The sequence below is a fragment of the Heloderma suspectum genome, chromosome 2, assembly GCF_057233095.1.
Source record: "Heloderma suspectum isolate Gila_16-S chromosome 2, 16-S_ref, whole genome shotgun sequence".
NCBI lineage: Eukaryota > Metazoa > Chordata > Lepidosauria > Squamata > Helodermatidae > Heloderma > Heloderma suspectum.
The window spans coordinates 7,984,649-8,005,080 of record NC_139459.1 but is presented as its reverse complement, the minus strand read 5'-3'; positions in this window follow the sequence as shown (position 1 = coordinate 8,005,080).

The window sequence follows — 20,432 nt, the reverse complement described above, 5'->3', positions numbered from 1 at the left end:
AGTCAGGCAGTTGCGACCTCCCTAGGCCGGAGTAGGGATGTACGGAACTGTGTAAAATCCACTCCATCTGTGTTCTGTGGACTGTCAGATGCCTTTCGTTCCATCATCCGCCCACAGATGGATGTGATTTTTTTTCCATCATGCAGAAAAATATGGAAATAATTATGTGAATATTTATGTAAGTATTTACATAATTTACCTCAGTACATAACATTTAGTGTATTATCCCCTATTCCATTCAACATTTCCTCAGCAGAAACTTACATATTGCTCTACAAATTTATGTGCATCAATTTCAGGAAAGTAAAAAAAAATCATCTGAAAGTCCACGGACTCCACACGGCCTATGGGGGTCACTCAGCAGAGGATTCCACAGGTCGGATTCTTAGAAATCCGAGCTCATTTTAATCTGTCTCAAATTTCCCCAGCATCCCTAGGCCAGAGTGATATTTCCCTCTGTCAGCAGTCCACAGGGTGAGGAATGAGAGGGAGAAAGAAGGGGATGTCAGAAAGAGAGTGAGAACTGGGGCAGCTCCACCTGCTTTGGCTGTAGCCCTGCCCACTACTGGTTGATAGCCCCTGACAGGGGAATGGGACTTCAGTATAAAAAAGGTCCCCCACCCCTGATGAAGTCAATAGAGTGCAAGAGGGGTTGGCTAAATTTCAAACATACATACCAGAGTCCAAATAGGTCCCTGTTGTACATGGCTTCCAAAAGAAAAGGCTGCCATCCAAGGCAGATGAAGCTGATTTTACTCCTATTGATTTCAACTAGGAATGTCAGAGATATCTGTCACAGACTCAAATGAGGCTGGATTCTTTGGAATCCGGAATCTGCAGTGGAACGTCTCCACTTCCCTCCACTCCAGGAGGATTTTGGCTGGAATGGCACTTCGGCTCTGGAGTGCCGGCAATACCAGCGCTCTGGAGCTCGAGTGCCATTCTGGCCAGAATCCTCCTGGAGCAGAGGTAAGCGGAGCGGTATGGAGCCAGAGTGCGGCTCTGCAGAATCCTCATGGAGCAGAGCTGCTCCGGAGGATTCCAGTGGGGAGGAACGGATTGTCTCCCCCCTGGGTGGATTCCCCACCAGAATGGAAGGTGGGGAATCCGTACATCCCTAATTTCAACGCATGTTCACAGAAGTGGTTGACCTTGGCTGGATCATGCCACCACTTCCCTAACCCTCCTTATATCCCTACAGGCATCTGATTAAACGATGTCTGTCATTCCAGCATTATTCTGACACAGTTCCTGCTTCAAGTCATTAAATCTTGCGTGTATGCTATTTCCGAGTGGGTTGCAAAACAATCTTCTAAGCTGGCCCTATGTGCAAACTGTGAGATTATTGTGATAGAACACTTCACAGTATAGCCCCGATCCCGTTAGCAGGTATATATGCATCGTAGCAGTCAACTGGGCACATATTCTGAACTGGATAATGAGGAACTTGTGTGTTGCAGGGTTGCCATGCAAGTTTCTCAGAGCTGGAAGGAGTTGTGGGGGAATAGCTCCTGCAGCTTGCTACAAACAGTGTGAACCCCTTTGCCCCTTATTGCTTTATTGTACCTGAATGATGATGTTGATAATAATAATAAAGAGGGGGGAACTCTACTGCTCCTATACAGTGCCAGCAGTTATCCATGCACTAGCAATGCCTAAGGATACTGGAGAAATTTGAGATGGACTAAAATGAGCTCGGATGTCTTAGAATCCAACCTGCAGAATCTGCTGCGGAGCAACCCGCCCCCCCCTCAGGCCACGCCGAGTCCGTGGACTTCCAGATCATTTTTTTTTTTTACTTTCCCGAAATGAACACATATAAATTCATAGGAATATCTGCAAGACTCTGTGGAGGAAACGTGGAATGGGGGACACTACGCTAAATGCTACCCACTGAGCTAAATTTTGTAAATACTTACGTAAATATTTACAAGATTATTTGCGTAATTTTCCACACAATGAAAAAACATTTGCACCCATCTGTGGGGGAACGATGGAACAAAACGCTCCTTACAATCCGCAAAACATGGACGGAGCAGGTTTTACATGGTCCGTACACCCCGAGAGATGCCCAGTACATGGGACTGCTATTGAAGATGGCCCAGAAACTTCATTTGGGCAGAATGCATCTGCCTGCATGTTGGTAGAGCTGAAACGATTCGATCCTATAACACTTATCCTGTACTGGTTACTGGTGTGTTTCTGAGCCCAATTTAAGTTGCTGTTCTTTACCTTCAAAGACTTCAGTGGTTTGGGACCAAATTCCCTGAAGAACTCGCTTCACCCATATCACCCTGCATGCACTTTAAGATCAGTAAGAGAGGCCTTTCTCATTTGTCCACCTGTGAGAGCAATTAGATGGACAACTACATGAGATGGGGCCTTTTTTGCAGTGGCCCCACACCTCTGGAATATGTTGACATCTGGGCTTCCCCAGACTCCATCACTGCGTGGTTTTAGGAAGGCCCTGAACTCACTACTCACTCGAGCATTCCCCTGATTATGTTCTTTTGAAAAGGGGTGTAGCTGCAACTGTTTTTCGTAAGTTTTATTTTATGCTGATGTTTGTTTGTTTAGAATGTTTGCTGTTATTGTTACTGTCATTTTTACTCTCTCTTTTTTAGTACCATGCCACATCATTATTATTATTATTATTAATCTATTTATTTATTTCATTTTTATACCGCCCAATAGCTGAAGCTCTCTGGGCAGTTCAGTAATAATAATAATAATAATAATAATAATAATTTATTACTATTATTAAATAATAGTATTATTATTATTATTATTATTATTATTATTATTATTATGTGTTTTATTGTTGTACTCCACCTTGGGAGGGCTCCTGTCCTGAAAGGCAGCCAAGCAATATTTTAAAGAAATAGAGGTAAAATATAAACTTTGATATTTCTGAGCTCTGAGGGTGGTCCTATGCTTCTTGAGGGCTGCCTTGTGTCCTCCATGGTCTGTCTCTGGCTTGGAGGCTGGGGCTGGCTTGGTCAATTCTGACTTCCCCGGCCTCTCAGTCATGCCATGAGGTTTCAAGGATGGAACAAGAGGCTTTCCAGGAGAAGGTCATCAGCTCCCCTTCCCTCCCACTCTGCTCTGCTTTTCTCTCATCACCTCCCTAACAGCTAAAGAGAGGAGAGCAGCCATTGCTAGGGATGAGTGAGAATTTCATTTAGAAATACAGAAATTCGAAAGTTGCTGTAAAATACACTCAGGTGTATACCATTTTAAAACAACAACAACAACAACAACAATGTTTTATACATACATGATTTATCATCTGTCTCTGGTGTGCAGCAATCCTTTTTTGTGCACTCTGCTCATTGATTTTATGGTGAGCTCAGAAAAATACACAGACTGTGCCAAACTAGTGAAAGTTCCATAAATTGTTGCAGAAAAAAATCATAGAATAATAGGGTTGGAAGGGGCCTACAAGACCATTGAATCCAACCCCCAAAGGGGGGATCAAAATCTTTAAGATAAGTTATAAAATTGGGTATTTGAGGAGAATATCCTAGCTGAGGATTTTGTAGATAAATACATCCCCAAAATCTCCACATTCAGGATAAAAATAACTTGAGGGTTCCTTCCTTCCTTCCTTCCTTCCTTCCTTCCTTCCTTCCTTCCTTCCATTTAATGAGTGAGAAAGCACAACTTGACACATTTGTCCATCCATGCCCATGAGTGCTTAGCTCTTAAAAGTCTGGGATCAAATCCCTGGGTATTCAACCATGTCAGTGCTGAATCAGAGTTGCCACCTCTTTTTTTCTGACAGGCTCCTCATCTTTAACAGCTACATGGCCGGGGGCTACGTCATGGTCATCTCCATGCTGGGAATCGTTCTACCTGTTGAATTTGGCTGGTGAAGATGGGTGATAATTTCATTTCATTTCAGTTCAGTTCAGTTCCTTTCTTTTTTTCTTTCTTTTTTTTTTAAATGGATTTTCCAACATTGCAAAAGTCCTCATACTTGATGAGGGAAAGAACTTGAGATTTAAACAATCTGAATGAGGGAGAAAGCAAAACTGACAGGTTTGTGCAGCCTTAGATATTACCTAATGCGGTTGGACTCAGTGGTCTTATAGGCCCCTTCCAACCCTGCTATTCTATAATAATGCATGATAGTTGGCCTAATGGCACCACCTTAGCATGTCTCACCTTCACACCCAGTTCTGCCCTCATGTTGTTTATTTATTTATTGAATTTATACCCCACCATTCACAAAAAAACAAATGACAGTCAAGGCAGCTTAAAATACATTAAAGCTGCAATCCTATGCATTTCTAGGCAGAAAAAGTCCTACAACTCCCAGAATTCCCCAGGCAGTATGGCTGGCTAGGGAATTCTGGGAGGTGTAGGACTTTTTTCTGTCTATGCATGCATAGGACTATGCCCTAAAACAACAAAACACATTAAAGTAAAATATGCTCTGGGGGAGAGCGGAGGACAGGAAGGCCTGGCGTGCTATGGTCTATGGGGTGACAAAGAGTCAGACACGACTTAATGACTGAACAACAACTCTCCTCCTGCACATGCATTTGGTAGGGTCACAAATGGAGGGGCTGCGCAGGTCATGACCACACAAAGGGTCTCAGGATGGAGCCAGTGGTATCTCTCCCCTTATCATGCTTGACTGTGAACCGGAGTGACAAAGGAAAACTGCCAATGGTGTTTCAGTTACAGTCCATTTAGGATTACCTAAGGACAAAGATCCATCTACCCTAGTATCCTGTTTCCTACAGTAGCCATCTAGATGCCTTCAGGAAGCCAGAAGAATGGCTCAAAGTCATAGAACAGCATTCCCCAAGATGGGTCCTTCCATATGTGTTGGAGTACCAACTCCAATCATCCTCAGCCAGCTGGAGATGATGGGAGTTGTAGTACAAAACATCTAGAGGTCACCAGGTTTGAGGACATTTGCCATAAAGGGTCTTTTCAAAGTGATCTTGGGTTTTTAGTTTGTTTGTTTATTTATTTATTACATTTCTATACTGCCCAATAATGACAGCTCTCTGGGCAGTTCACAACAATTACAACCATAAAATACAACACTGTATAATATACAGTAGAAGTTTAGAAGTTTAAAACTATGGTATAAATACAATAAAAATCAAAATAAAACCTAGCAGGGGTGCAAAGATTTTAAATGCAGTAACAGATTTCAAACAACAGAGTCTGAAAGCCTAAAATTCCAGGAGAATTAAAGTCTCCACCTGGCGCCGAAAAGAGCACAATGTAGCTGCCAGGCAAGCATCTCTGGGGAGCTCCGAGGTGCCACAACTGGGGTACCACCACAGAAAAGCCACCCATTTCTTAATAGCCACCCACTTCACTTGCTTTGACGGGAGTTCCTGGAGAAGTACTGCTGAAGATGATCTTAGGATCCAGGCAGGTATATATGGGAGGAGATGATCCGTCAGGTTACTTGGCCCCAAACTGTTTAGAGCTTTGAAATACCAGCACTTTGCAGTACTAACAGCACTTATGGGGAGATATACATGTGCTACAATGTTGTAACAAAACAGGCTGGTGGTCCACAAACCATGCATGGTGTCAGCCCTGCCCAAGGTACTTCTGTTCTGCTGCCTTGGACTAGAGGCTGGTCAGATACCTAGTAGGCTGTGAAACATGACTAGTAGTGGGTCACACACTTGGTTTGTTGGGCGACATGTTGCTTGGGTCTGCAGTGGGATAAAATGTCAGGGGAAAGGAAGGGAATGAGAATGCAAGCCCATAAACAGAAGCTGCCTTTCTTCTGTTGGTGTGTACACAGCACAAGGCACTCCATACCTTGGCAACTGCCCAGTTGCTTTTCTCTCCTGACTGCTGGCTAGAATGCCTAATAGGCATAAACATACTGCAAACTGGGCCTGCATGGATTTTAGCACATTTAGATCTTGAATAATTTAAATAATTTGATTCCAGCAACGTGGGATTGATTCAAATAAGCAAATGTTTACAGGGGGGTAGATGTGGAGGAATTCGTCCAATTATTGTTCTTTTTTTCTTTTCTTTCCCCCCCCTTTTCTTTATTCCCCTCCCCTGCTTCCTTTCTTTTTCTCCATAATAGGAGCTTGCAAACTGCCTCTGCTGAATTTAAGTAGTGCAAGTTAGAATAGTTGAATATGCATTCATAAAGGTTGGAAGGAACATCACAGGTAATCTGCTCCAGCAGCTGCCTCCCAGGCCTGAAAAAGCAGGATGCAGGTTCTTCAGAGCTCAGAAATAGAAGCATATGTCTGTAGCACTAGGCAAATCTCATCAAGTTCAAGCTGGTAAGGTAGCTCATAGCCGTGACAATGGGGAAGATGAGGGGAAAGTAAGGAATGAGGTGTTTAGCAAACAGGATTAGTCACAGTTTCAACACTGCTGAAATGCACCCCTCCCCGGCTCTTGGGGTGAATGTTCAAGTCCCTGATTGGCTATCTGGCTTTGTGATAACCTATTCACTGCATGATCCCTGATTCGTTAGGATCAATTATGTCAGCTTTCTCCAACCTGGTGATCTCCAGATGTTTTGGACTGCAACCAGCAGAGCTCTTGATGATTGCCCATGCTGCCTGGAGCTGAACAGAGCTAAAAGTCTAAAACATCTGGAGGGCACCAGGTTGGGGAAGACTGACCTATGTGATTAACTGAGGAAATGGAAGAAGACAGACAAATAAAAATTACACCAAAGAATCAGCAGCCAGATGAAACAGTGGCACCAAACAGGGTTGGAGAAGGTGGTGAATATTAACACCATCTAAGGGGTTTTCTGGGGAAATCCCTAGTTTCAAACCAAAATATGAAGCTGGGAGATAGGTAGCAGCTTGGAGATACTTCAAAAAGACCAAAAGGAGGGATACTTGAACCTGAGGGTAGGACTGAAATGATTTTGGATAGGTAGGTATTGTGTGGCTGGGGATGCCAAGCAAAGCGTCATGAGTGTATTTCCACTAATGCAAAATCTGAGACAAGTTGGAGGTTCCAGTTCAGAGCAAATATTTGAGGAAAGGTAAGCGTTGGAGGGAAGGTGAAATAAACGTTGTATATTTCTACAGCAAAACTTGAAGCAAATTTGGAGGAAACATCTGGAGGAGGGAGAGACCATCACAGATCTCCATGTCTAAAGCACATTTTCCTACTGAAATGTAACAGGCTTTCTATTCATAACACAAGTTTGTCAAGATCAAATTTATTCCAAAACTTGTTCATTCCAATGTTGTTCTATTCCCCTTAAACATACCCCCCCAAAATCTTGTCCACTGTTTGGAGAGGCTTAAATAGTCACCCCAAAAAATATAAGCGAAGCTACCAGCCAGCAGAGTAAGTGCTTTGCTCTAGAAATATGCAATATTTTGGCTATGACTCCCAGAAAGTGGGAAGTGTTTAAGTTGGGGTGGTGAACTGCAGAAGGCAATTGGAGTCAGCACTAACACAGAAAAATGGGTTCCAGACTTCCAGTTCTCACCCACGTATCTCCTGACTAGGGGTGGGTGAGACACTTCCTCCATAAAGGTGCTGTTTGTTTGATTTTCTTTATTTTCTTTATGAATTTATTTACCCAATCCACATTTTTGTTAGCATTTTTATGCAACTCAACTCAGAAAAGAATGCATACTCAAATGTGTATATTAAATGAAAGTATGCACAAAATGCATATATTTGAGAACAGTGCAGACAAAAATTCATTTCAGCGATGTAAAGTAAATGGGAAAAAATGTGTATAGTTAAAGATTTATACACACCAAAGTTTAAATATTAATGTGTACATTAAGATGCACAAAAATATGATTTTTTTGAGATTAGAAAAACAAAAACAAAAAAACAAGCCCATGTGGAAATGGTATGGAATGAGTTTGATCCCAAAAAATCAACCATCTCAGCAAGACCCAAGATTGACCAATCCATCCATTCCTAGTTTTGTTCTACTTATCCCTGCTTTTACTTTACTCTAGTTTTATCTTGTTTAAAACTTTCTAATGTTTTTATGTTATGTTTTATTATGCTACTGCATCTTATACTTCAAGTCTTATTTTGTGAGGCACCTAGAAAGTTTCAGCTATTTGGGTAGTATGGAAATGTAATAAAGAAATTAAAAATGAAATAAATAAAATCACTACTCCCGATAGCTCAGTTGAGGAGCATGAACATTGTCCTGCACCCTACAGAGGATGGCATAGGAACCCAAATCATGAGATCTCCCACCCCTTATTTTTAAGTGGAAGAAGGATCTGACTTGGGCATCAGGTCATTTGGGCACTGACATGGCATGCCTGCTTCATACATAAAATCATCACCAGGTTGAAGAGGTCACAGCTCTGTCCTCATCAGAGAAAGCTACCATTTTCCTTGCTCACTTGAGGTCAGTGTCTGGGGTTGTTGTTACACAGGGCTGGGAACATGACAAGATCTGCTGTGAATTCAGCGTTCCAGGGCTCAGCCATGCCGTTGGAATCAGGTTCTGTGACAAAGCCCTCGTGGGCCATGCCACAAACAAAACCCTGACCATGATCTATAGCTGTGTGAAAAGGATAGCCACAAAAGCTGCCCCCCCCCAGCCCCCATTGCTACTCTCAAGAAACAATGTATATATTGGTTTGGCACCATTAACAGCTATGTTAACTCCATGTGACAGCTGATTAATTTTGGTTTAAGGTTATGAATACAAAACAAAGTACGCTGGTATGTAATGTGAATTTTAATGATGTCACAGCCCTAGTAAAAGATGAGGAAGATAATTTAATTTGCTTTCTCAGAAAGGTCAGTACTCCTGAGATGAAATTTCCCCTTAGGGTATCACTGCCCCCTTCTTTCCAGTTCTCTTTTGCTCTAAGAAGCAAGCACTTATATTTAAAGCTGAGTGTATCCACTTTCTTTCTTTCTTTCTTTCTTTCTTTCTTTCTTTCTTTCTTTCTTTCTGCCTGCCTGCCTGCCTTCCTGACCAGGGGAAGGTGGATCAGAGGGAGAAAAGTGAGACTTGTGTGTGTGTGTGTGTGTTTAAATCAGCCTATTTCCCTAACCTATTGCCCTCTAGATCTATTGCACTACAACTCCCATCATTTAGCAGCCAGCATGGTCAGTGATGGCTGAGTGTGATGGGAATTGTATTCAAACATATCTACAGGGAATGAGGTCTGAGAAAGCTGGTTTAAACCATTTACAGCACAATCCTATGCAGATTTACTCAGAAATGTCACTGAATTTCAAGTAAGACTTACTCCCAAGTAAGAGTGCATAGGACTACAATCTTAAGTAACACATCTATCCATCAATGCTACTCCTAAGCATTGTTATTTAGAATTGGAGAACAAATCATTTCTTGACTTCAGTATGTCACTGGCATCTGGCTGGGTCATGAGGCCCGGCAAGGAATTGCTAGCTTGGCTCTGATGCAAGTCCTTTGATCGCTGCACTTTAAGAACAAACAAACAAACAGACAAACTGGAAAATGTTCAGAGGAGGGCAACGAATATGTTCAGGAGACTGTTAACAAAGCCCTACGAGGAAAGATTGAAAGAGATGGGCATGTTTAGCCTCGATAAGAGAAGACTGAGGGGAGAACTGATAGTGCTCTTCAAGTACTTGAAAGTTTGTCACAGAGAGGAAGGCCAGGATCTCTTCTCGATCACCCCAGAGTGCAGGACACGGAATAATGGGCTCAAGTTACAGGAAGCCAGATTCCGGCTGAACATCAGGAAAAACTTCCTGACTGTGTTAGAGCAATACGACAATGGAGCCCATTACCTAGGGAAGTGGTGGGCTGTCCCACACTGGAGTCATTCAAGATGAGGCTGGACAGCCACCTGTCAGGGATGCTTTGACTTGGATTCCTGCACTGAGCAGGGGGTTGGACTTGACGGTCTTATAGGCCCCTTCCAATAGGGATGGCGGAGAATTCCGCCACAGATTCCAGTGAGGCTGGATTCTTTAGAATCTAGCCCCCCAGAATCCATGACGGAACGGCCTCCTGCCCACCTTCCCCCCCCCCACAGAATCCCCCTGGGACAGCACTTACCTGGGGCAGATTTGGCGGCTCCAGCGGCGGCTGGTCCCCTGGCCGGCCATGGCACGGCTGCTGCTACTGCCAATGCCATTCTTGCACAATGACAGGCTACGTAAGAATTTTACGGCTAACGTAAAAAAAAAAAATGCAGCGTACACAAATGGCAGCAGCTATGGCGGCCGCCATTTGCGTGGCCTATTTTTCGCTGACTTATCTTACATCAATATTTACGCAAGATAAAATGGCGAAAAAAAGGGGAACGCAAATAGCGTAGTGGACGCTATTTGTGTTCCCCTTTTTTTCCTGCCATTCTGGCCGTAAATGGCGAAATGTAAATGGAGGCGGTAAATTCTTACGTAGCCTATCATGGCTGTCTAGCTGGATGCAAATGCCGGCCACTACGGCGGCCGCCATTTGCGTTCGCACCAGGACGTCCACAGCCGGAAATCTGGCTGCGGACGGCCCTGGCCAGCTAGGGGTGCACGAAAGTCACTTACCTGGTCTCGCAGCTTGCTTCGCGGTGGGGGGGAGGCGCTTCGCTGCTCCCTCTGAAATTCAGGCCGGGGGGGAGGCATCCCTCCTCGCCTGGCCGAAATTCAGGCCGGGGGGGAGGCTTCCCGCCTCGCCCGGCTGAAATTCATGCCGGGGAGGAGGCGCCTCGCCTTGCCCGGCCGCGAAATAAAAAGTTAAAAAAAAAACGCCCCCGTGATAGGCTACGTGACGATTTACGTAGCCTATCACAGCTAGATCTGCAAAGTCAGTCGTGATAGGCTATGTTAATCATCACGTAGCCTATCATGGGTGACTTTAAAAAAAAAAAGCATGTACGCAAATGGCGGCCCCCATAGGGAGCCACCATTCGCGTTCCTTATTTGGTCGCTGTAGTCCACGCAAATAACGTTGCCCTTCTTTTCGCCATAGTCTACGTAACTTTTATGTAGACTACAGCGACCAAATAAGGAACGCGAATGGCGGCTCCCTATGGGGGCCACCATTAGCCGTATGCGCTTTTTTTTTTTAAGTCACCTGTGATAGGCTACGTGACAATTTACGTAGCCTATCATGGCTGACTTTGCAAATCTAACCGTGATAGGCTATGTTAATCATCACATAGCCTATCACGGGGGCGTCTTTTTTTTTTTACTTTTCTTGGAATGGTGGCGGCGGCAGCCGGTCAAAAGACCGGCTGCCGCCCCTGCCCCTGTCGAAGCCCTGCTGAACCGCCGCTGTGACCCGCCACCAGGAGCGACATTCGGGAAAGGTAAGTCCCATCCCGGGGGGGGTGCGGGGGGCAGGGGGGTGCAGAGAATTTCTCCTTGAAACTACTTCGGGGGGCCGAATACTTTGGCACTCGGCCCCCAGATGTTTCGGGGAGAAATTCTCCCCCATCCCTATGGCCAGCTGCTCCGCGGCCTGGCCGTCGAGGATTCTGGTGGGGAGGACCGGATCGCTTCCCCGTCGTCGAGGATTCTGTGAGGAGGGATGGAGCAAAGGTAAATGACTTTCGGACATCCCTACCTTCCAACCCTATTCTTCTATGATTCTATGCCCCACTCAGTGTGTGCTGAGTCCATCAAGTGTGGGGATCCCCGATCCCACGCTGAGCCACAAAATGGTGGCACAGTCTTTTCCATAAGGCTGCTTTTATGCAAATGGCATCTATAAAGTGACCATTTACACAAGATTACAGGTGTAAATAGCCATTTACACCTGTAATCTTGTGTAAATGGTCACTTTACACCTGGCATTCATGTAAAATTGGCCTTTATGAAAAAGGCCAAGCTGCCATTTTTATGCAAAATGGCAGCTCAGCAAGGGATTGGGTGGCTGCATGCCTCTTGCCCGGCGCTCATGGACCACCCAGCAAATTGCTGTGTGTGGTGAGCAGGGACGGGCAACCAGTGGGGGTCTGGTAAGCAGCTCATGACCCAGACCACAGTGAGTTCACCTGTCCCTATGTTGAATACAATGGGGAGCGGCCTCCAAAGACTTGTTCAATACAGCAGAAGTGGAGTTGTCATAGGGCAATATTCAAACTTTTCTAGGGAAGGAGTTCAGATAAGAAGCTGGCTACATATAGGGATGGCAGAGAATTTCTCCCCGAATCTTCGGGGGGCCGAGCGCCAACGCATTCGGCCCCCTGAAATCGGCGGTGAAATTCTCCGCCACCCCCCCGCCCCTCCCCCGGGACAGGACTTACCTTTGGCGAATGTCCCTCCTGGCGGCGGGTCCCGGCGGCGGTTTGGCGGCGTTTCGTCGCGGGCAGGGGCTGTGGCCGGTCTCCCGACATTGCAAAAAAAAAAAACTAAAGTAAAAAAAAAAACAACACATCCGTGATAGGCTACGTAACGATGTACGTAGCCTATCACGGCTAGATTTCCAAAGTCAGACGTGATAGGCTACGTAAATCGTCACATAGCCTATCACGGGTAACTTTGAGGGGAAAAAAAGCATGTACGCAAATGGCGGCGGCCCATGGGCACCGCCATTTGCATTCCTTATTTTGGCACGTCTAGTCTATGTAAAGATTTACGTAGACTACGGCGAAAATAAGGGCACGCTATTTGCGTTGCCCTTATTTTCGCCGTAGTCTACGTAAATCTTTATGTAGAGTAAACGTGCCAAAATAAGGAAGGCAAATGGCGGCGCCCATGGGCCACTGCCATTTGCATACGCGCTTTTTTTTTTCAAACTCACCCGTGATAGGCTACGTGACGATTTACGTAGTCTATCACGGCTGACTTTGGAAATCTAGCCATGATAGGCTACGTAAATCGTCACGTAGCCTATCACGGGGGCGTTTTTTTTTTTTACTTTTTGTTTTGCCGCTGGGGAGACGGGGCGCTTCTCCCCGGTCTGAATTTCGGCCGGGCGAGGCGGGAAGCCTCCCCCCCGGCCTGAATTTCGGCCAGGCGAGGCGGGAAGCCTCCCCCCCTTCGCCTGAACTTCAGGGGGAAAAGCAAAGCGCCTCCCCCCCACTGCGAAGCCAAGCTGCGAAAAGGTAAGTGACTTTCGTACATCCCTAGCTACATAGTATATTCAGCACATCAAAAATGGCCAAAGAATTTAGGGATGTACGAAAGTCACTTACATTTTCGCGGATGTGATTTGCAGTGGGGGGGAGGCGTTCCGTCCCTCCTCCCGGAATCCTCAATGGGGGGGGAGGTGATCCGGTCCTCCGCCCCAGAATCCTGCCTGGCCAGGTCTGCTCCACGGCGGCTCTACAGAGCAGCTGGCCAGGGCCGTCCACAGCCACAGTTCCGGCTGCCGACGGGCTGCTGCGGATGCAAATGGTGGCTGCTGTAGCCGCCACCATTTGCGTCCAGCCAGTCTGCCATGATAGGTTATGTAAGTATTTACATAGCCTATCACAGCAAGCAAAAAAAAAAAAAAACAGCGTACGCAAATGGCGGCGGCTACAGCAGCCGCCATTTGCGTTCCCTATTTTTCGCTGTTTTATCCTACATAAATATTTATGTAGGCTATTACGGCAAAAAAAAGGGAACGCAAATAGCATAGTGGGTGCCATTTGCATTCCTCCCCCCCCCCGCCGTTTTAGCCTACGTAAATATTTACATAGGCTAAAACAGCAAAAAAAAGGGAACGCAAATGGCGGCCACCATAGCGTACACTGTTTTTTTTGTGTGTGTTTTTTGCTTGCCGTAAATACTTACGAAGCCTATCATGGCAAACTGCAGATGCAAATGGCGGCCACAGCAGCCAGTCAAAAGACCAGCCGCTGCCGCCACCAGAACCTCCTCCCCAGGTAAGCTTCGTCCCAAGGGGAATCCACAGGGGGGCGGGGGGGGGACACTGAAATCCGTGGTGGAATTCTCCGCCATCCCTACCAAAGATATTGCCTAGCTCTGACATTTGAGAATTCTGACCGAAACTCATCCAGACATAGGCCAAAAAAGGTAGAGAAATAAAGGAGGAGGGTTCCCTCCTTCCTGCTGCTGTCAGCACCAACCCATCATGTAAATGGGTTTAAAGAAGAATGGGCAGGGAGCTTCGCTGTTGAGGTTTGGGTGGGTGGTGGTGTTAACTGTTTTTTTTTTTCTGGCTTGTATTTTAAGCCATGCAGAAAAATTATTTGGTGTTTCTTATGCTCATCTGTATAAGGAGCATAAGGAACCCCAAAATAATTTGGGGTTCCTTATCCTCATCTGTACTTTGAGGCAAGCATTAGGATCTCTCAGTTTCATATCAGAACCCTGGGTGAACAGATCTGATGGAAGGAGCAATCCCATGTCCCCTAGACAGAGTCGGGGGGGGGGTCCATAGGATAATTTGAGGTCATAGGATAATTCAGTCAGTGACAGCTTTCCAACCATGGATCCAGGAATCTGCTCTCCCCTTTCCCCTAGCAGTTGGCATGGAGAGAACCATGCCAGCTGGCTCCCTGTGGCTGCAAAAGTGCCCTTGGAGAAGCGGTAAAAGGGATATGCTCGTACATCCCCAGGCCTCCCCAGCCTCCTTCCCTCCTGCTCTGCAGAACCCTACCTAGATGGGTAAAAAAGCCTGTCTAGCAAAAATGCAGAGCAGGAGCAGTGGGGAAGTGAAGCTTGCCTCCTCCACTCCTGCCACTCTTCATAGGATGTCCATAAGCCTCCCGGTTCGGAGGGTTACGGGCATCACCATAGGATTGTGTCTTGAAGATCTCTGAGACCAGTACTTTCAATCCTGGCTTCCAGCAGACCTACGCCAAGAAGACCCACAAGTACCCACAATGAGTGCCACCCCCATTCTCCATCTCTAGGCCTGATTTGGCCACAGGACTTAAAAGGCTTTGCCAGCAGCCTCCACCCCGGTGCCAGAATTTTTGATTGCAAGTGTTGGCAATGCTCCACCTTAATTTTAAAATCCAAAAGTATGATTGTTTTCAACCCATTCTGCTTTTGGACAGTTCTCTCCATGAGAGGCGCCTTAACTGATGTCCAGGAAAATGTTAGCTTAGCACACTTGCCCAAGTCTTACCCAAAACAGAGACGTAGTGATCTTGCTTGCATGAAATCAAAAATGATACTTTAATATCTGACTTTTTTCTGTCATGTGGAAGGAGCATGGACTGGAAAGAGACTGATCCACCCATCTCTAAGTTTAAGGCAGCTTCCTATGTCTTTTCTCTCAGGGGAAAAGGTTGGGATGGCTGAAATGTCCCTGTTCAGAAATAAGCTATAATCTAAGAACATTTATGAGCATCATCCAAAAGATTATGGGGTAGTTATAGAGACTAAGAACTTTCACACATTCACACATATGCTAAATTTGGCCTTACTCTGTATGTTTATTCTCTCTGGCACTTTCCACCAGCACAGAATTTGGTTTCAAAAGAAGACAATGGAAAGAAATGTTTAATGTTCAGGTTGCTCTCGAGAAGGTAATCGTTTCCTCCTGAATCAAAGGAAGGAGGGGGCAGCCTTTGCTTTTCAACCTGCCTCCTTACCGCCTGCCGAGTAAGAAATGAAATGCTGTCAGGCATGACGAGGCACGAATCATGGTTACCTCTGTCCATAAAAGTAAAGCAAGAAAGAGGGGTCAGGAGGGAGGGGTGCACAGAACCTGAAAAGGGAAGCTATTTAATTTAATTTAATCAGTTTTAATTCTAGCAATTACACAAACCCATAGACTGAAATGCCAACTCTCAGCAGGATGCAAAGAAATAAATAAAAGTTGCATAGCTAACTTTTTTGAGTCCCTGAAAGGATAGGTTTGAGTGGATGAACCACTGAGGCAACTAAAACCACAGATGAGGTCTATGTTAGCAGGCCAAATGTCACCAGTGTGAGAGAGGCAGCCGATGCAAAGTGAGGGACGGGGGGAAGCTTGCACTGGGCTTGGGAGGTCCAAAAGCCTGCACAACCATGCAACTTCCTGGAAGCTCTTTGCCTATTTCATTGAGATTTTGTGAGGTTTTATGGCAAAAGGCAGTCTCAGTAGCTCCATTTAGCAATGGCAGGAGGGGCACTGATGATTAGACCATTTACGCCTGTAATTTTGCATAAATGGGGCTATTCCTGGCTGCCTTTTTACACAAATGGTGACTTGTGTACATAGCGGAACTACCATTTTTACACAAAATGGCGACTCACGGACAAGCAGGGATCCCAGCGCTTGCCCGACACATTGGCGTGCCGAGATGGGCAAGTGCAAGGATCTGCGGACTGGCATCCGGGAGGCTGAGCTGGTGAGAAAGCACCAAGCCCTGAGCCCCAACTGGACTCTCACAACATCCCTAGTGTTGACACTACTGGACCAATGGGGTGATTCAATACAAGGCAGCTTCCTATATGCACATGATTCTATAGTTTAGGGAGATGTTATTCAAATCAGGACCAAGATATTGCAGGGGGTCTCCTTTTCAACCCATTCCCCTGGTGCTGTTTTGCTAATTTAAATGACAGCTCTCTGGATCTGTAATTTGTTCAGTGGGCGGGAAGACACAAGCATCTAGTTTTGTCCTTAGGCTGACTCATAACCAACCTCAAAACAAATCTAACTTTGAGCTAGTTGTTGAAATGATAATGGTGGGATGGAAGAACTGTCTATGATTATGTAGAGGGAGATGCCCTGGAGCTCAATGGCAGAACAAGTACTTTATATGAAGACTGTCCCAAGGTCATCTGTGTGGATAGTGTCATTATGATATAGTCCCTAGGTGGCATTAGGCTTGGATGTGTAAGTCAGTTATTTCTTGTTACAAATACATTCTTGTTTAAATTAGGAGACAGTTCTTGTCTAGCTGCCAGAATGAGGTGTCCAGACTCTATGTCAGAGGTGGGGAACCTCTTCCAAGCCTGAGGGCCAAATCCAGTGTCCGAGAAGGTCTCGGGGCCTGCCTTCTCGTGGCGTACCAATGTTGAGGGCAGCATTTGGTCCAAGCAGGTGAATTTGTTTAGCGTGCACCGCTCCAAGGAGGAGAAGAGGGTGAAGTTCATTTATAGCACATTGGGGTAGACTAGAGAATGAGGGGTTGGCTTGGCAATGCTTTTTGTCATGTGAGATGGAGATAGCCATCATGATCGCTTGGTAGAGTTAAGCATATATTGCGTGTATTTATGGCAAATAGAACTGATCATGCTATTACTCCGTGCTGCTCCTGTCACTTCCAAAGCAAGGTCAATTCACATAATGACTGGGTTCTTCAGAAGCATTTGGGCATTGCTCTGAGGGGAGTTCAGTGCTCAAAGTCTCCGTGCACAGGTGAAGCTGCTTGTAACACCTCACAGCAATACCATTGCCGACTTGCAGTCCAACCAAATACAAGGATAGGGTGGGGGAGGAGATGGAAAACAATGTTCTGATTTAGTCCCACCGACAAAGAAATCCTTTCAAACCCTGAGCATATTGTGCTAATTATTCTTGTGTAGAAAAGAAGATTAAAAAATTAGAACGCTTGAGTAGATCCAGAATGTCCAGGCATCTGAAGAAAATGGGTGAATCTGATTCAGAATAGAGAGTAGTTTATTCTCTTCTCTTTGCTCTGGAATCCCAAGTTGCTCATTCTCTCCTTACAGGCAGCAGAAGTGTGGAGATTGGGAGTCTGAACGTTCCCTTCAGCCAGTTGGGTCGGAAGCAGTCCATTACTCTCTCCTGCTGTTTGTGGCCTGGCTGGTCCCTGGCATAGAATTGGAGGGCAGTCTGAAGTCCTTTTCAGTCACTCAGAGGACTTCCGGTGCTCTCCCACATTGGAGAGAATCACACAAGACGGTGACAATAGGCAGGCCAGGGGTGGGTAACCCCAGGCCAAGGGACCAAGGGTAGTATCCAACGTTAATCCTATACAGTGTAGTCCCATTGAAGCCAATTTGACTTCAGCTGGTCACGACTAACTTAAGTCGCATTCATTTCAATCAGTCTACTCTATGTAGGACTAACATTGGATACTACCCCAAATCCTGTCTGTTGGGGGTTCCAATCCATCCCCCCAAGATTCCCCACATGGCCATGCTGTTTTCCCCTGGCTCCACCCCATTTCCCACCACTGCCATTGTTCAGTGGTTTCCCAGATTTTGCAGGTTTTTGTTGTTGTTGTTCAGTCATTAAGTCGTGTCCGACTCTTCGTGACCCCATGGACCATAGCACACCAGGCCTTCCTGTCCTAAGGCAGGGATAGGCAACATACATCCCCCTGCAGGCTGCATGCATCCCCCTGCTGCCCTCCCCCTGCCCCAGTGCAGCATCTGCCATGGGGGTGTACGGATTGCTGACCATCTGTTCCGGTGGGGAATCCATGGGGGGGGAAGGCGATCCGTTCCTCCCCCCTGGAATCCTCCAGAGCAGCTCCACTCCACTTGGATTCCAGGGGGGAGACTGACTTGGGGGCTGCTTACCTTCCCTCCTGCCAGCCAGAGCCATTCGCCTCCTCCCTGTCCCTGCCAATTGCCCAGTTAAAAAAATAAAAATGGCGATCAGGAGGATGTGCCCATGGACTTATACACAAAATAGAGCTGTGAATCTTGCGTATAAGCCTATGGACACATAGACTTAGACGCCAGATTCATGACTCCATTTGCATATAAGTCTATGGGCACAACCTCCCAATTGCCTTTTTTTTTTTTTTAAGACAGGGCAATCGGCAGGGACAGGGAGGAGGCGAATGGCTCTGGCTGGCAAGAAGCAGCTGAGTGCCGTTCCACCTCCAGCCCTCCTGGAGTGGAGGTAAGTGGTCCCGATCTGCTGTGGATTCCTCAGCTTGGATTCCAAAGAATCCAGCCTCATTTGAATCTGCAGCGGATTTCTCTGACATCCCTAATCTGCCATCCCTGCTGTGCCACCATTATATATATATATATAAATATATATATATATGAAAAATAAATGGCATCCATACTGCTATGGAGCGCTAAAAGGGTCTAGGAATGCTAGCAGCCCGGCAGTGGCCTGGGGACCAGCCGCAGCTGCCGCAGCTGCCTCCACCACCGCAGCCACTGCCTCTGCATCCACCATCAGGTACGCTCTGTCCCAGGGGGATTCCGTGGGGTGGCGGGGGCGAGGCCATTCTGCCACGGATTCCAGGGGACTCCACGGACTGGAGTCCATGGCAGAATTCTCTGACATCCCTACTGAACATGCCCAGTTCTTTCAGTCTCCCCACTTAGGGCTTTGTTTCCAATCCCCTGATCATCTTCGTTGCCCTCTTCTGAACCCTCTCCAGTTTCTCTGCATCCTTCTTAAAGTGTGGCACCCAGAACTGGACACAGTACTCCAGATGTGGCCTAACCAGTGCTGAGTCAAGGGGAACTAGTACTTCCTGTGATTTGGAAGCTATACTTCTATTAATGCAGACCCAAATAGCATTTGCCTTTTTTTGCAGCCACATCACATTGTTGTGTGATATTCAGGTTGTGATCTACAACAATTCCAAGATCCTTCTCGCTTGTAGTTTTTTTGAGCCAAGTATCCCGCATCTTGTAACTCTGCATTTGGTTTCTTTAGGGATGTTGCAGGTATCCGACTGGGTCCAGGAATTCATCGGGGTCCCCCTGCTCATGACCCCTGGACAGCACCTGCCGAGATGCTGTCCTTCCTCGTCTCCTGCTCATGCCCACTTGTGCCTGCTCACGCTTTCCAGGACTCACCATGATCCCGTTCGGTGAGCACCTGCCATTGTCACGCCTTTGATTGCTACATAAAACAGGAAGTTAAAAAATTGTGCATAGTTAAATATGCAGAGTTTGTAGCTGGGAAAGCTAAATTAGTGCAATATTAGAGGGATTATGTGCGAAAATTCACATTTTGTTAATGTGCATATTTGTGCATGCTCAGAAATGCACAATTTTGCAAATATGCACATTTTTATGCATATGCAAATATGCTCAGTTTTGCGATTGACATTTTCTTTTTGTAAAAATGGTGACAGCAGAGCTCGACGAGGCTGTTGGAGTGAGTGTTGACCACTTGCTAAGTTCAGGCAGGGGGTGAGTGGGGCAGGGGCTTGGTGAGCAGGGCTCAGGAGTGCAGACAGCGGCAGTTCCACCCAAGTCCTGGATGGATTCGGGTTCCCATGCCATCCCTATCTATACTAGCCCCCTTTTCCAGCTCGAACAGCAACCCACCTGACTTAGTGGTCCCAGCACAGGATAGCCAGTCACCAGATTCAAGGCACCAAGTAGGAATTTGGGGGTCTCACCACACATAACTGGCCCCTGGAGAGCCCCCTTTTTCACCCCTTTCATGCTGTGCCCTGGTGGTAGTTGCTAGGCAGCTACCTGGGTCAGGTAAGTGCTGGGGGTTTGGTGGGCACTGTGCAGGGCAGGTGCAGGGTGGCCCATCCATCTATACAGGGGCCAACTTCAGCTGGTTTACAAGCTAAAGTCAACCCATTATAGAGCACAAAAATTGTGAAATTTATTTATTTATTTATTCATTCATTCATTCATTCATTTCTATATGCCCAATAGCTGAAGCTGTCTGGGTGGTTCACAAAAATTAA